The sequence below is a fragment of the Ixodes scapularis genome, unplaced genomic scaffold (genome assembly GCF_016920785.2).
Source record: "Ixodes scapularis isolate PalLabHiFi unplaced genomic scaffold, ASM1692078v2 PGA_scaffold13__105_contigs__length_92229423, whole genome shotgun sequence".
NCBI classification, from domain to species: domain Eukaryota; kingdom Metazoa; phylum Arthropoda; class Arachnida; order Ixodida; family Ixodidae; genus Ixodes; species Ixodes scapularis.
In genome coordinates this window covers 46,584,369-46,591,499 of record NW_024609839.1, presented here as the reverse complement: position 1 = coordinate 46,591,499, position 7,131 = coordinate 46,584,369, and positions in this window count along the sequence as shown.

Genomic DNA, 7,131 nt, shown 5'->3' with positions numbered 1-7,131 from the left:
TGTAGCTTCTGTTCTCGGCGGTGGCTTCCAGGCGAGCGATCTGCTCTTCTTTCGCAAGGGAATCTGAAGCGCTCGACGCAATGTAACCGATGTAACTTCAGGCGAAAGCGGCCTCGCGGCGGTTGCGGAATTATTCGCGCTGCTGCGCACATCGCCGCTCGTTCCGTGTCCGCTCTTCTTCCTCCGAAGAAATGTTGCCGCCATTTATAAGCGACGGTGGCAAGCAGACAACCGGCAAACACAACTCTGGACGGCTACCGCAATCTATGAGTGACGGCGGCAACCAGAGTGTTGTGTGGGCCACGAGTGTCGGCATTTGTTTGGTACCGGACACGATTCTGGGGAAACTAGACCTTAACAGCTCCGCTGTAAAAAATGAATTGTCAACGAAAATACTTCCCCTTCCCCCACTACTGTTGCAACACCATTAGTAAGCAAAAAATGGGATGCAGCCTCGATCTAGACACAATCACGGCGCCGCCGTTTCTGGTGTCGAAGCAACTCCGGCGCCACAACTTTGTTAACAAAGTTAACAAGACCAACAAGGAAAATGATATGAAAGAGACGCTGCGCTGCGGCTTCCTCGTTGACGGCTCTATCCAGAATAAGCACCAAAGTGAGAAAATATTAAAGGAAAGCGCTCAAGCTCGGACCTTGCTCGTTTAGCACGTGGTAGGAGCAAAGGTCATCGCTCGTGTCTCTTTACGTTTCATCACGTGATGGGACCAGCCGGAGAATCTCTGGTCAACTCAATTTAGACGCTCGGCTGAAACTCGGATCCAATTAGTTGACAGACGAGCGCAGCTTCAGCCTAGGGTTGATGCTCAAGTTTTCTTTTTCCCTCACTGAAGTGGGGAAAGCGTAAACGCTCACGTTCTCCGCTTGCGCTCACGTCGCAAAACATGCGCTTGCTTCTGCAGTTTCAAACACGAAAATCGCGAGAATTAGTGTTGGCTATCGCAAATCAAAATGCAGAAACGCAGAAAGTCCTGCTCTCCCTAACGACATACTCTTGAAAATGACATATTTATTTATTTATTTATTTATTTATTTCAATACCGTCGGGGCCCAGGGCGTTACAGAGGGGGTGGACATAAAATATTGGCTCTGCATAAAATTCAAGCAACAAGGCAACTTGGTTATAAATGTTAGTACGGCATAATTCTAACAAAAGTGAGTAGTTAGAGCTTTTCTAAATAAATTTATTGATGGAATAGTTACGAATTAATTATGCGGGAAGGTGGTTCTATTCAGATGACGTTCTAGGGATGAAAGAGTTGATGTAAGCAGAAGTTTTGCAATGCGGTATGCCAACTTTAAGTTTGTGATCAATGCGGGGAGAAATGAAGGGGGGGGGGGGTAATGAATAGTTTGTTTTTCAGTGAAGCGTACGTTGGAATGATAGATTTTATGGAAGAGGCATAGACGAGATATTTTCCGACGTGAGGAAAAAAGAGGCAGGGCTAGGGTGGTTTTCATAGATGAGACACTTGCGGTGCGATGATAGTTGCAGATTATGACTCGGGCGGCGCGATTTTGCGGGCCTTTGATGTTTGTTATAAGCGTTGAGTGACCTGGATCCCAGATTGCTGCGGCGTATTCCAACTTTGAACGTATTAAAGTCTTATACAAGAGAAGTTTTAGGGACATAGGGGTTAAGGAAAAGTTTCTTTTTACATATCCAAGCATTGAATTTGCGTTAGCGATTATATGATCAGAATGAGTTTCCCATGATAGGTTAGAAGTGACGTGAACACCGAGATACTTGAAAGAGGTTACAGATTCCAGCTGAATATTACATATTGAGTAGATGGTGATGTGTTACGACGGGACACCCTCATAGTTTTACTTTTTTTTAGTATTCAGAGTCATTTGCCATAAGTTGCACCATTCCGATACCGTGCAAAAATCTGCTTGAAGAAGTTTCGCGTCGGATTCGTTAGTAATTTAACGATATATTACACAATGATCTGCAAATAACCTAATAGGGGATGATACACACATTGGTAATTCATTAATACAAATAAAAAACAGAAGGGGTCCCAAAACGGACCCCTGGGGAACACCAGAGGTGACGGCACTGAGGCAGGAATTTGCCTCATTGGTAGTAACACACTGTGATCGATTAGTTAGGAAACATTTAATCCAGGACAATACTTTAGGATCAGTATTAAGTTTGTCACGCTTAAGGAACAGCAGTTGGTAAGATACTTTATCAAAGGCTTTGCAAAAATCGAGAAAATCTCAGTCAACCTGAGATTCACGGTCAAGGATGGAAAAGAGATCATTAGTGAAAGTTGTGTTTTACATGACAGGGATTTCCGGAAACCTTGTTGCGAGGGTGAAAAAAAAGAATTAGAATCTAAGAAACTAACTAGATTAGAGTAAATGGTGTGTTCTAAAATTTTACAGGGCGTACTTGTTAAGGAAATGGGTCGATAATTAAGAGGACTATGTTTGTTACCTGATTTATGAAGTGGAACCACCTTTCCTATTTTCCAATCGTCCGGCAAAATGCCAAGGTGAAGTAATTGTTCGAACATGTTTAGAAGGAAAACTGAAATGTAACTTTTTGTAGATTTAAGAAATTTCGAGCACATGTTGTCAACACCACTCGACGAGGACATTTTAAGATCATCGATTTGTTTAACAATCCCGTCATAATCAAAAACAAGCGGGTCCATTGGAAAGAAGTTATAAACAGGATAAGTGGGGCATTCAGAGTCAACATCACTAGAAAACGCTTTCACAAAAATATCATTTAGTACAGATGCACAGTGCTCGCTCGAAATATCTACAACGTTGTTCCCTGTAAGTGAGACAACACTATTTTTGGGGCCGTTCACAACACTCCAAAATTGCTTGGTGCTATTGGATAACATGGTAGGTAAGGTAACATTTAAAAAAAATCGTTTTGGCCTCTTTCACAGCATTCCTATAGGAGTTCGAAACTTCTTTGTAAAGATCCGAACAAGCAGTAAGGGCAGAGGACTTCGCAGCACAGAAAAAAACGTTTCTTCTTATTAGATATACGTTTCAGTGTGACATTAAACCAAGGAGACTGTGGTTTAGAAACAAAGGACCTACATGGAACGAACAATGTGATTAGAGAATTTACGTTATTTTTAAAGAGGTTCTAATTAGTTTCGACCGAACGTTCTGAAAAAGAAAGTAGGAATCCATCCAGGAAGGCAGCTAACTCGTTATTCATTGCGTCGAAATTTGCCGTACTATAATCAGGGAATTGCTTAGTAGTTCTATTCGAAATAGGTATAGGAGTATGCAAGTTGAAGTGTGGAATGCAATGATCGCTAATTTCTGGTAAGTGGGTTATGGAAGAGACGAGGCTAGAGTCAGTGGAAAGAATTAGATCTAACACAGTGGCTGTAGTATCGGTAATGCGAGTGGGTTCAGTAACAAGTTGAGAAAAAGAAAACTCAGAACAAAGATCAAGAAAATCGGAGTGAGGGGGCGAATGGCATGTAGTTGTTGGGAAAGCACCAGACCAATCAATAAGTGGTAGGTTAAAGTCAGCCAGCACTAATATGGGCGCAAGAGGAAATCTAGACAAAATTGTGTTTAAAGTATCGCGTAACTTGGAGCAAAAGTCTGCGGTCGCGTTGGGACGACGATAGCACGCGCACACAATAACATTTCTATAGACACACTGCAAACGCACGCATACCAAATCTAGTGATGTAGCAATATCTACATGATATCATTCAAGGTTACTTTTTATTGCGATTAAAACCCCGCCACCACGTCTATCGATTCGATCAGAACGAAAAATACCTATAACTTTCAGTACAACAAAAAATTTCATAATCACGGAAAGCACTGGAAAGCCATGTTTCAGTTAGAGCAACAACGTAGCTAGATGACGCATCAATAACTGATGATAGTTCATCACGATTGCGGATAACGCTTCTTATATTAGTAAACAAAACTGACAGTGAACTTGGTATGTCGTTATGATTAATTTTCTTGAACTTCGAAGCTGCAGTTTCATCGGAGCTATGTCTGGCTAGTTAGGTGGTAGCTTCATAGACTTGGCAAGTTTCATAATTAAAAATATACTGTTCATCACCTACGAACAATTTGTCAACGCGAAGTTTGTAAGTACATCTCTGTGTACGGGCGAAGTCTAGCAGTTTCTTTCTCGCAAGCTGTACATTTCTCGGGAAATCCTCGCCAACAGAAATGTTTGTATTTTTTAGCTCGTAGGATGACCGTAGCACAGGTTCTTTATGTTTAAAGAAAGCAAACTTTACGACAATAGGTCTTTCCTTATCTGGGTCAAACCTGCCAATCCGATGAGTCCTGTCTATTGTATCGGGGTTAATCTGTATGCCAAGTTTATCGTTACATACGTCCAAAACACGTTTCTCCGACTCGGTCCATGTTTCCCTGGTTGCGTCTTCTAGCCCAAAGAAAAGTAGGTTAGATCGACGGGAACGACTTTCGGCATCGTCCGAACGACGCTGAAGAAGTGCTATGTCCGAGAGAACGGATTGTCTCAATCTCTGTTGTTCCGTTAATTTTTCATTTACAACTGGCAAGGTCCCCTTCAATACTCCCGACACGCGTTTTTAGAGCGGATATCGCTTCACTCGTACGCCTCTGTTCTTCTCGTATTTCTTTTAGTTCATTTAAAACGCTTCCCTGGCCGGCGTGTAACTGGGTCACAATTGCTTCTATCTTTGACAATGATTCTGCCTCCGTCTTAGGCAGGGGGCCAGGGTTACGCTCAACGTCACCACTGAGTAGCAACAGTAAGTCGAGAAAACTTTTTAAACACGACCGTGGGCACGGCAACACTACGACACAAACGCAGTCACTTCTAACTGAACAGGAACCATCTTACTAACCTGCACAGTGAATAGTAGTGGGATGTTAGCCGTCATCGCTGAAACGTTGTTGCCGTGCCCACTGGTAGAAAATTCCCGCGCAGCAGCTTTTGTAGGCGGTACTGGTGCACTTGATGTCGATGACCGTAGGGCTGTCATGCCTGGCCGCACTGACGGAAAAAGGAGCGCCAGCGATCCAGAGTCGAAGTCATCTTGAAGAAACGCGTCGGCCAGAGAAATCAACGGGGGCATCTCCGCTGCCACAGATGATGCGATGGTTTCCGCCGTGTGGGGGTGGAAGTAATGGTACGTTTACACTTGCGGATCCGCTAGCGAATCCGCCCAGCTTTTGCCGCTGGGGCGAAACGCTGGGCGGAAAACGCGGCGGCGAGCCGTTTTGGTCCAGGACCTATTTCCGCCGCCGAACGAGGCGTTTCGCTGACCGGAAGTGACATTCTTGCGCGGCGCGACGCTGCCTACGTCAAGAGTACGCGTCCTTCCGGGAGCAGCAACGCCCGGGAGAGAGAGATCCGAGGCGGGAACTCTCGCGCTTTCTCGTCATATTTGACGAGGCGTTACGGGAACCGCTGCCGCAGCCGGCGCTGCCGCCACTGCTCGAAGAAAATAGATGTAAACACAACCAGCTCTTCGCCGCCGCCGCCGGGAGCGGATCCGCTCCCGCGGCAGCGGATTTCTCTGCAGGTGTAAGCGTACCATAGCGCCACCGTTATAGACCAGGTACAGGAGCTGCACAGTGAATAGTAGTGGGATGTTAGCCGTCATCGCTGAAACGTTGTTGCCGTGCCCGCATATTGGCGTAAAATTTCGATTTTTTGAGCCACTGCTTGTAAGTGTGACAGGTTTTTTCTTTTTTGTTTCTAACATCTGGTTGGAATATTGTTTTCCTTTTTAATTTATAGAAGTAGGGTGTCCGATGATTTTAAAACGTAGGCAAAATCTAGAATTTTAGAAGTAAACTTGATATTTCTGTTGGCCTCTTTTCAAATAAATGAAATTCGTCCTCTCGATAGCTTAGGTTGCTGTCAATCAAATGTTGCTTATGTGACTCTGACTTAACGGAGGCATTTTGTTTTCCTAAGAAACTCAGCGGTGTCGGTAGCGTTTGGGGAGCAATGATGTGATTGATGGCATCACCGGGAGTTTTCGCAAACGACGGTAATGCAGTTTCTTGGGGGATGATCTACTAACAGCTGGGGTTGTAAAACATGAATAGTGCTAGTTAGTGATAAGTTGACAGACTCCACAGAGCCTTGAAACCTTGGGGTGGATTCTTTTACTTACCAAGTTTCTTTTTATGAGGTAACTATCATCTTTCTTGAGGGCACCACGCAAGGCTGATTGGTCTACCACAAATTCCTGTTTTTATGTTGGACCAAAAATTATTGGTTAGTTGCTCGTCCACTTGGACAAGGACCCGGAGACTTGTGAAAACAAATGATGATTTGGTATGACAGCTATCAGGGTTTTAGAACACTCATCTAGGAGGGGTGGTCAGTTACATGGGCTTTGGCAGACAATAGTAGCAATCCAGGTGTGCAAATGAAAAAAAAAATCAAATTGTCTAGGGCAATACAGATAACGCCACTTGCAACAAGCTCAATAATTGATAACGTTTTTTTGTTGTCCTTCTGACAAATACTCATTTTGCACGCGGTGGCAGACGCATGTGTGAACCCGACCGGATCTGTGTGTATATCCTCAACCAGAAAGGATTACATTTTTGCATCGGATAACAACTCGAACATGACTTATTATAAATAACGACAGTAGGTTCGCAACTCGCTGCTTGAATCACAACTTTTTTTTCTCTCCAATGATCTTCTCCACGTTGACTGTCCCTTCCTTACGACTCCCATTCTGGAGTATGCGAGCCACTCCGGAGATTTCATAACTTATGATCAAAGTTCCATCGAGATAATTCTCTTTTTGTTATTTCAAACATTTACTATGGTTATCCACCCCCCCCCCCCCCCCCCCCAATAAAAAAACAACAACTTAGGACTTGAGTTTGTAGGCAGACCGCCACAGAAATACCTAACTTAGCTTTTCTTTCGCAATCTTGGGGAACTACCTTGGACTTATAAGGTATTGCTTCATGAACTCCCTTAGTACCAAAGTACTTTTCTTTGGCTTCCTTATGGATTTCTCTCTGGCTCGGAAAACAATTGCCAAAGTGCAAGGCAAGAACTGAACATTCCATGCATGAGTTATGGCTTAAACTTACATTAATTGGCTGCGAAGAGCAATTAGTAAAATAGCTATG